We start from the raw sequence: 10,635 nt of genomic DNA on the forward strand, positions 1-10,635 counted from the left end.
TCTTCATATTTGTACTAGTTTCATCTATTATTGTTGATTGACAATCATATTAATTTAATAGTAATATTTGTTATGAAATCTTTAGGTTAAAAGTATTAAAAACACCACCTTTATTTTAATTTATGTTAGTATAAGAAACCTAGATTGCATTATTAGCTTGAGTGATTTAGGAAAAAAGCACATCACCATCTCATTCATTAGATTTGGGCTTAGAGGAAAATAAATGGACTACTAAGTATAAGCTAGACTAAATGCTATTTTATCGTATAGTTTACATTAATTATTTCATTTGCATATTTATTTTATGTTTGTTTAATTTCTTTTATAAAATTTAAAACTTTTCTCAAACATTGGCTTAGGTGTTTAGATTTACTTTTTAGTATTTTTGCGTGATAGTTGGTCTTTATAGTATATGCTCTACAATTTCTTGTGAGATCGACCTTGTGGTGAACTTCACCATACTACCAATCGGTTTGTACACTTGCGAGTACTAAATCTGAGATATCATGATTCAAGAGAGAAAGAATACATAGCGGAAGCGTACCTTTAGAATTCATAATAATTTAATTAAATGGTAATAAACTTGACTAAATTTTTTAGGGATGAACAATTGTAGAACTTTTCTAGATTTTCTTAAGTTATCTCTTCTTACGGGGATGAATGAGAATTTATAGATTTTCTACAATTGAGAACCATAACTCTTTATAAAGTCATGACTCTTGATCAATAACCCTTGTAAAAGTATGACTCTTGATCATAACTGTCAACACCCCTTTTTAGGCTTAGATGTCGAGGAAAAAATGAAAAATCCTATGATGAAAGTTACTGCTTTCTCGGATCTCGAGAGGTGAAGGACAGGTGAATCTGAGAGTAAGATCGAGGATAATCCAACTGTAATTACCTTTTTGAAATCAATTTGAACTTAATTGTCAGAAAAAATTAAATATAAGAGTCAAAACAATAGTTTTATAAATTTAGGGACCTAATTCTAATTTTTCAAGCTCCATCTACATAGAGTTGATTGAGATTTTATACTCTGACATCGTTTTCTGTGACGATTTCACACCCAAATACAAATTCCATAAGGTTTTCTTGATGATAATCATCCTTTTAATCGATAATTATTTAAATTTTTTTAAAAGGAGATATTTATCAATATATTCCTAAAATCTATCGCTTTCTTTAGGGTTTCCTTTAGAACCCTACCTCTATAAATAGAAAGAGATGTTTAGGATTTTGGGGGAGGATCAAGAATTGAAAATTAGCCGTAAGTGAGATTGAGACTTAAGAGATACTGAGAAAGAAAGAACAGAGAGAAAAAATAAAAGAAAAACATTGTTGTTCTTAGTTGTCATTAGAAGATCCAAGCCACCTAAGAAAGAACGATTTTAGGAAACAAGCCACTGAAGAAAGATCATTTTTGGAAACTATTTTAAAATCCACAGAAGGTTTCTCTCATCCAGATCCAACACAGGATTCCTACCCGATCTTTGATTCAATTGCATCCTCATCATCTGAGACTCGTAGATCCGATATTTACGGTGACAACCTGAGGGTTCCTTCAACCATACATCTACATTCATTATAAAACTCAATCCTTTCCTTCCTTCTTTTTTTACTATTTGTTCTTAGAAACATGATTAGAATTTTGATTTATGGAAGGTATTGATTATATTAGGTTTTTTTATGAATATGCAAGTTAATAGGGGTTGATTCTGATAATAAGAACTTAAGATTTTTAATTCTAATATTTTATCAATTAGGATTTTTAGACAAATTAGAAACATGTTATAGGATCAACATATAGATTTATGTGTCATTATGATTAGGTAATCAAATCTATTAAATATTATAATTGTGTCAATATTATATTTATTAATTATCAAGTTTTATTTCTTGTATTTTTATATGTTTATGTTTATGTATTTTTGTTTTGTCTTTAAATTTTGCTTTTAAGTTTCTTTTTTTTAATTTGAAATTTTTTCTTTGATTTTTGATATGCTATTTACGTAGCTACAATCTAAAGCAGTGAACCTATCGATGCAGTCTAGCACTAATGGTGAGTATCAAAGTCGTATCTCTTGGAAAAGTGAAAGCCCAGAGTTACTACTTTGTTCTCTTATATATTAGCCTGAAAAAAATGATGAATAATTCCTAAATTTCCTAATAACTACAAGCTGAGTTCTAAGTGAGATGCAGGAATGAATAGATAAATGAAACAATCAAGACAAGAAAGCAAACCCAAAGGGAACCTAGACTAGTTGGCAATCAAACAAAAGACAAAGGATTGATGAGTCCAATTATGCTACCCGTCAAAGAATTCTTAATTGAATTCGGTTTCTCTCTTGAGATAACCGAATTCCTAAACTCAAGAACCTAAAGTTGGAATCTCTTCCTAACGATTGATTCTTAAATTACATTAAGCTTTAATCCGCCTCTATTAAGCTTTGTTAATTCTTAATCAGGCTAGTTAATTATTCTTATCTTTAAGTGATTATTAACCAGTTCTTGCTATTCAAAATTGTAATTGCCAAATGGACTTCTCAATCACATAAAGCAATCTAAACACCACAATTTACAACGTCTCATGAATAATGCATTATCTTATTAATACTGAAAGCAAGAAGGATACAAAACTAAACTTAAACAATCCAACAATTTAATACTAAGCCAACATAGTAAAGAAATCCCAACGGATTTAATCGATCTAGCTACACATGTTCATGTTTAAAACAACTAGGAAATCAATTACAATAAAAGAATAACGAAAATGAAACATGTTCACCCTTTTCTCTCGAATTGGATAAACAGCTTCGAATCTGAATCTGCACTACGATTGATCTCCCCAATTGCCTCTCGATTTGCTCCACTACTGTTTTACACTCGGAACCTTGCGATTCTGGGGTTCTCACTCTCTACAACTCTCTCATGAACTCAGTACTCCACAAAGGCCGAACTAGCATCTAAAACTCCCCTCCTCCTCGCTTGCCCTAGCTCAAAAAATTGCTTTCCTTATATACTTGTCCCAGCATGGCCGTGGTCATGGCCGTACTGGTCAGCACTGCCGGAGTCCAGGCCGTGCTGAACCTTCGGATCTCGCAAGTTAGGTTTTCTTCCTAACCGTGCCCCTTTCAGTGCTGAGCCACCACAGGCCGTGTTAAAGGCCGTGACAACCTCAGAAATCATGCCCAAAACACCACATTTGAGGATTAAAGGCTAATGGCTGGTCACGGCCAGAGTCCAAGCCGTGCTGATCAGCACGGCCTTCACCTAGGCCGTGCTCAATGTTTGACATGCGAACCCTTATCCAATTTTGATGAATTCACGTCCGTTTTCGCACGTATTGATCTATAATTGCTCAAATACTGATAATGGTCCTATAAATTCTCCTGAAATGCAAAAGAACACAAAACACAGGTGATCTTGGAATAAAAGCACAATAATTGCTAAGAAAATACATAATAATATACAAGCAGATATGTGCAAAACTATGCACATCAATTTTGTATGCCTAATAGAGAAACAAGATCAGGTGATTCATTAACTCAAAATCCCTACAACTTGAGATTAGCTGTTAAAAAGGCAAAGAAAGACCAAGAAGTAGAAAGTGAGTTTGTACCTCTAAAAAAAGAAGAATTTGAAGAAAAGCTAGAACAAGGATTTGAAGAAGAAGTTGAAATAATGGCTAATGACCAAAGAGAAGTTGCAGCTCAAAAGCAAATGGCTGTGAAAGATTATGCTCGTCCCATAATTGGTAACACTATTTTATGTATAATTCTAGGTGATGCATCTAGGAATTATGAACTTAAGAATATTCATTTTAATATGCTTCCTTCATTCTATGGTATTGCCTAGTAAAGATGCATTAACATTTATTAGAAAATTTTATGCCATAGTTCATACATTTCAATTATCTGGACTAAATGAGGACCAATTAAGGATGATATGTTTTCCTTATTCATTTAAAGAGAAAGGAAAGGCTTGCTTAATGACCTTGCCTCCTAATTCTTTGAGAACTTGGGATGAAGTTTTGTAAATTTTACTCACATCAAAAGACTAAAGAATTAAGAGCTGAGATTTCCAACTTTTATCAAAAGGATAATGAATCCTTTCATAAAGCATGGGATCGCTTCAAATCAACTTTTACTGCAATGTCCACACCATGGAATACCCACTTCCGGTGACTAACCAATTATTCTATGATAGTTTAACACAACAATATTAATATATGGTTGATAATGCAGCTCGGGGTGCTATGTTAGAAAAAACTGTTGATGAGGTTTATGATATCTTTAAGATGTTAGAAGCTAATTCATAACAAAAGAGTGTGAGAATAAAAAGAGTGCATGAAGTTATGTCTAATAATGAGATGGCTATGCAAATAGCTAAATTAACTAAATAAGTAATGAGGTATGTGGTATATGTAGTGTTTATGGTCATGGTGCTAATGTTTGCTCATCTTATGAGACTTGTGCAGAAAATGATTATGAGCAGGTTAATTTGATGACTCTTATCAACCTAGGCAACCTAAGAATAATCCATACTCCAATACTTACAATCCAGGTTGGAGGAACCATCCAAATTTTTCTTGGAGAAATAATGATCACAACCCACCATAAATACAAATGAACCAAAATTAGTCCCAATATCAAAACCAAGAGCCTCAATACCCAAGGAACCAAAACCCTCCATTCCTAAGTCAAGGACAAGCCCCTCAAAGAAAATCAAGTTTGGAGGAAACACTCCAATCTTTTATGACAGCTACCCATGATAGAATGGAGAGAAATGAAAAGAAAACTGATTCCATAGAAGCTTCAATGAAGTGATTGAAAACTCAAATTGGGCAAATTGCTGAAACTGTACAAGAAAATAAGAACGAAAAATTGCAAAGTCAACCTGAGCAAGCTAAAGCAACCATTGTTCTTAAGAATGGTGAGTTATTTGATAATAATGTTAAAAACTTAATTGAGAAAGATTCTTCTTATATAGGTACATCAAAAAAAATGGACTAGTTGATGTAGAAATAACTGAAAGTGGTGTACAAGAAGATGGAAGAGTAGAGTCCAATCTTGAGCAAAAGAAGAAAGACAATGAGGCATTTTCAGGACCTGAGTTTCATAAGGCAGTTGAGCCTTATAAGCCTCCTATTCCATTCCCTAACAGATTGAAAAAGAGCAGACAGAATAAGCAATTTTCTGAAACTTTTGATATGTTTTTTAAAGTTAACATTAATTTTCTTTTGTTGGATGTTATTAGGAGTATGCCAGGTTATGCTAGATTCTTCAAGGAACTTAATTCCAGTAAAAGGAGATATGGAAATAATAAAAAAAAGGTTATGGCATCTAAAACAACTAGTTTTGTTCTCCAACAACAATTACTCCCAAAGATGAAAGATCCTAGGAGCTTTATCGTTGATATTACAATGAGGGAGAAAAAAGTTGCTAAAGTCATATTGGATTTGGGAGTAGGCATCAACTTAATACCATATTCGATATATGCATAACTTGGCTTACGAGAATTGAAGCCAACTACCATATCTCTACAACTGGCTGATAGGTCGATTAAGTATCTAAGAGGCATAATGGACGATTTGCTGATTCAGGTAGGAAAACAGATAATCCATGCTGACTTTATGGTTCTTGACATAGAAAATACACCAGCAAAGGATAAGGAGCAAATAATATTTCTTGGTAGAACGTGCATGGCAACTACCAAAATAGTTATTAATATGCACAATGGAAAGCTGACTATGATAGTCTCGGGAGAGACTGTAGAATTTAAAGTATTTGATTCACTAACTCTATCTCCTAGCACTTCAATTAATGAAGTACATATGTTGATTGTATGGATTATTTTGTTTATGAAACATATTACAAGATAAGGATGATAAGTTAGAAGTTGCTTTAACATTGGAAAAAAAATGAAGAAAACTTAGACGAAGAAGTCTTAGACTTTCATGATAAGTTAGATGAAGCTATTCTAGTGTCACTTGATGAAAACACTATTGAACCTTTAGATTCTCCCATTGGAAAAGAATTAAAAATTATTAATGAACTATCTAAACTTGAGCTTAAGGAGTTACCTAACACACTCAAATATGTCTTCTTGGGATAAGGGAATATATATTCAGTAATTATAGCATCTGATCTTTCTCCTTCAGAGGAAGAGACAACTATTAAGGAATTAAGAAGACTTAGGAAAGCTATTGGGTGGGGAATTTCTAACATTAAGGATATTAGTCCAATAATATATGCATAAGATTATTTTAAAGGAAAATGCCAAAGCTGTTAGAGATACCCAAAGAAGGTTTAATCCTGACATGAAAGAGGTAGTGAAAAAGGAAGTCCAAAAATTATTGGATGAGGGTATTATATACCCTATAGCTGATAATAATTGGGTAAGCCCTATTCATGTAATACCTAAAAAGTCAGGTATTACAGCTATTAAGAATGAAAAATAGGAATTAGTTCCTACAAGAATGACTACAGGGTGGAAAATGTGTATTGATTATAGGAAGCTAAACACTGCAACAAAGAAGGATTATTTTTCTCTTCCTTTTATTGATCAAATATTAGAGCGTTTAGCAGGATATGGATTTTACTGTTTTCTTGATACATTTTCAAGTTATTATCAAGTAACTATTGCACCTAAAGATCAAAAAAGACAACTTTCATATGTCCCTTTGGAACTTTTGCGTTTAGGAAGATGCCTTTTGGACTTTGCGACGCCCCTGCAACATTTCAAAGATGTATGCTTTCTATTTTCTCTGACATGTTAGAAGACTGCATCAAGGTATTTATGGATGATTTTTCAATTTTTGGCTTCTCATTCGATGCATGTCTAATTGATTTGACTCGTGTTCTTGAGAGATGCATTAAGTGTAACTTAACTTTGAGTTGGAAAAAGAATCATTTTATGGTTAAACATGGTATGTGCTAGGACATGTAGTTTTTAGTAAAGGTATTGAAGTTGACAAGGAAAAAATTGATTTAATTGCCAAATTTTCCCCTCCTATTTCAGTAAAGGGCATTAGAAGTTTTCTTGGCCATATAGGATTTTATAGGTGTTTTATTAAAAAAAATTCTAAAATTGCTCATCCTTTAACTGAATTGCTGGCTAAGGATGTTAACTTTATTTAGATGATGCATGCCTTTCTTCTTTTAATACTTTGAAAGAAAGATTGACTAGTGCATCTATTATTATGGCACCTAATTGGTCTTTTCTCTTTGAAATAATGTGTGATGCATCTGATTATGCTATAGGAGCAGTTTTCGGTCAAAGAGTTTATAAAGCTTTACATGTTATATGTTATACTAGCAAAACTCTTGATGATGCCCAAATGAACTATTCAACAAGTGAAAAAGAATTTCTAGCTATTTTATTTTCAATAGAAAAATTTAGATCTTACTTGGTGGGATTTAAAGTTATTATGCATTCAGATCATGCAGCTTTGGGATATCTTTTAACCAAGCCTAATACTAAACCACAGCTTATTAGATGGGTGTTCTTATTTCAAGAATTTGATATAGAGATAGAAGATAAAAAAAGGTAGTGAACATGTGGTTGTTGATCACCTTTCAAGGTTGATTTTTGATTTTGATAATCTTGGTTCTAACAAAGTAATTAATGAGATCTTTCCTAATGAACAATTATTTATGATGGGTCATGAGCCATGGTATGCTAACATTGTAAACTATTTAGCTCGTGGTATTATGAGACCCAACTTAACATGGCAAGAAAAGAAAGGATTTTTATATGTATGTAGGCATTATTATTGGGATGATCCAAATTTATTTAAATATTGTTCAGATCAAATGTTTAGAAGATGTGTCCTTGAAGATGAGCAACAAAGCATTCTTGCTTTTTCCCATGAGATGCATTATGAAGGTCATTTTGATGGTAAAAAAACAACCTACAAGGTTCTTCAATCAGGTTTTTTTTTGCCTTCGCTATTTAAGGATGCTCATGTTTTTTGTGCTAAATATTATAGATGCCAAAGAAGTGGAAATATTAGCAAAAGAAATGAAATGCCTCAAACTCTTAATCTTGTAGTTGAATTGTTTGATGTATAGGGCATTGATTTTATGAGACCTTTTCCATCTTATCATGGTTATGAACATATACTTGTTGTTGTTGACTATATGTCTAAATTAGTAGAAGCAATAACTACCCGAACTAATTATGCTAATATTGTATGCAAATTGGTAAAGGATAATAATTTTAGTAGGTTTGAAATATCTAGAGCAATCATTAGTAATGGGAGAACTCATTTTTGTAACAAGGAAAAACGTAGATCAAGATGGAATGGGCCCTTCAAGGTGATAATGGTCTTCCCCCATGGTGTGGTGGAATTACGTAACAATAAGACTCAAGATTAATTCAAAGTAAATGGTCATCTTTAAAGCCATACTATGAAGGAATAACCTATGGACATAAAGTGGAGTACATTGATGCACCACCAATTTGAAACAAATTCGTCAATATCAAGCTACAGACAATAAATTTAGCACTTGTATATTATATATCTTTTAGATTTTTATTATTTTATCATTTAATTTTTAATTGTAAGTATTTTTCTTATTGATTTTAGGAACCTGCAAGAGATTCAAGCATCCTAGCACTTACATGACTATCAGGTACATAAGAGGAACTTCATGTAGTAATACTTAATTTACTAGTCAATATTATACTTCAAATATTTATGAGATTATGTGTATTACATGAAGGTCAATCATTTTAATTATTGAGCATATAAATGTAGTAAAGTATGTAGAAATAGGATTTATGTTTCCTTGTAGGACAAGCAATTAAGGAGTAAATAAGGGTTTTAATTCCTAAAGACTAGACATAACCAAATCCTAGAGAAACTTGGATTAAAGGAAACACTATAAATAGACCCTTCCTCCCTTTCATTAAGAGCTACTTTACACAATTTTCTTTCTTCTCATAGCTTTTAATAATCATGAACTCTAAGGAAGGAAGCGTCAAGGAGGAGGTAAACTCTCTACCACCTTCACCATCATCAAATTGCTCTACACCCAAGTCCAAGCCACCAAGCTCAACACTTGCCTCTAGGAAATTTGAAAGAATTAGAAGGAGGGCACCTACATCAGTCCATTCACCATCAATCCCATATAGTTCAAGACTAACGTTAAGGCATGAGGAAAGAGCTAGAATGACCACACATAAACTATTCCCTCCACCTGGATTTTCCAAAAATTAGCGCCCAAGGAAAAGGCTTAGGACGGAGTATGACTTTAGGCCTGAAGAGATCACCGCCTTTTATGCTTATCATAGAGCCTACCCAAGGTCAATGGAGAGGCTACTTACTCTTGAAAAAACAATGGAAATTGAAAATTCTGAAAGAAAATATCAAGAGAAGTACTTAATTGATAAAATCTTTTCGAGGAGAGAAGATTTAGAGGAGCATAGTAAGGGTGAGTATGAAAGTGAGCGTGACATAACTATCCACTCTAAGAGAGGGAGAGGACGCCCAAGGAAGTATGAGTATGTAGTACACAAACCAAACATGCCCAAAAAAGGTCGAGGACACCCAAGGAAGGATGGCACACCACCGACAATAAAAAGAGGGAAAGGACGTCCTTAAGTTTTCTTGTCTTTAGTTAGGAATTTAGTTTTGTTGAGTCATCTTAATTAGCTTTAGATATTACGTTTTTAGTTAAAATTTTATTTTTGTTCATAAGAATTTAGTTCTAAATTTGCTTAAGTTCTTCATTTTTATTTAATCAAGTATATTTTAATATTAAAATTTTAATAACCACTTAATTATATGTTTTTGACAATTAATATCTCGTAATACATATTTTGAAGCAATTAAAACTACTTTAAAAAATTTAATTTTCGGACGAGCCATGTTGTAGCAGTGCAAAAATTGCACCGTCCCATAGCTTCGTCACTGCAGCATCGCAAGGGCCTGTAAGAGAGTCAGCAGCAGCGCACAATGGGCCCGCGAGGAGCATAGGCACTGGCTGGTGAAGCAATCAGTGTGGACACTGGCCACTCGACGTGACACCACCAGCGTGGGTGCGGAGCAGCTTACGAGCCAACTAGATGCAAGAAGACGGATGGGCGCGCAGCAACGACACAGTCAGCGGGACGCAGAACACCAGCGGCATGAGAACGATGCTCAACGGACGCACGGAAGAATCAACGGTAGAGGCAAGCGCGAAAGCTGGATGGCAAGGGAGACCATCCGCAAGGCGCTGAAGGTCAACAGTGGTGCTAACCTCACTTGTATAATTTTTTAATTTTTAATTTTATGTATTTTATTTTCTTAGTTTTATTTTAAGTTTTAATTAAAGGTTCTTGGAATATATTTATCAAATTTAATCAAACTTTGAGTTTTAATCAATCTATAATACCTTTTACAAAACCCTAAACCCATTCTTCTATATATATTCTTTCTTTTCTATTTTCTCTCCCACCTTACCTCCCTCCACCATTAAAACACAACTAAGCTTTCTCTCTCCTCGTTTTTCTTTCTCTCTCTACACTATTCTCACTTTTTCTTCCATATCTATTAAGTTTTAGTCCTCTAATCTCTCTTTTAAGTACTATCACACAACCCATAGCCCCAAGATCAAGATTAAGGAAGGAAAAAGGAAAGGAAGTTGC

The 10,635-nt window shown here is 33.4% G+C and overlaps 1 non-coding gene across 1 annotated transcript; it reads right to left on the reverse strand.

The window, feature by feature from the left end:
• Window positions 1-4,060: 4,060 nt before the first annotated feature.
• Window positions 4,061-4,169, reverse strand: LOC112535644. The gene has a single exon (XR_003079727.2). It is a non-coding gene; the product is annotated as a small nucleolar RNA R71 (small nucleolar RNA).
• Between the last annotated feature and the right edge of the window lie 6,466 nt (window positions 4,170-10,635).

This window comes from Ricinus communis, chromosome 1 (assembly GCF_019578655.1).
Source record: "Ricinus communis isolate WT05 ecotype wild-type chromosome 1, ASM1957865v1, whole genome shotgun sequence".
Classification (NCBI taxonomy): Eukaryota; Viridiplantae; Streptophyta; class Magnoliopsida; order Malpighiales; family Euphorbiaceae; genus Ricinus; species Ricinus communis.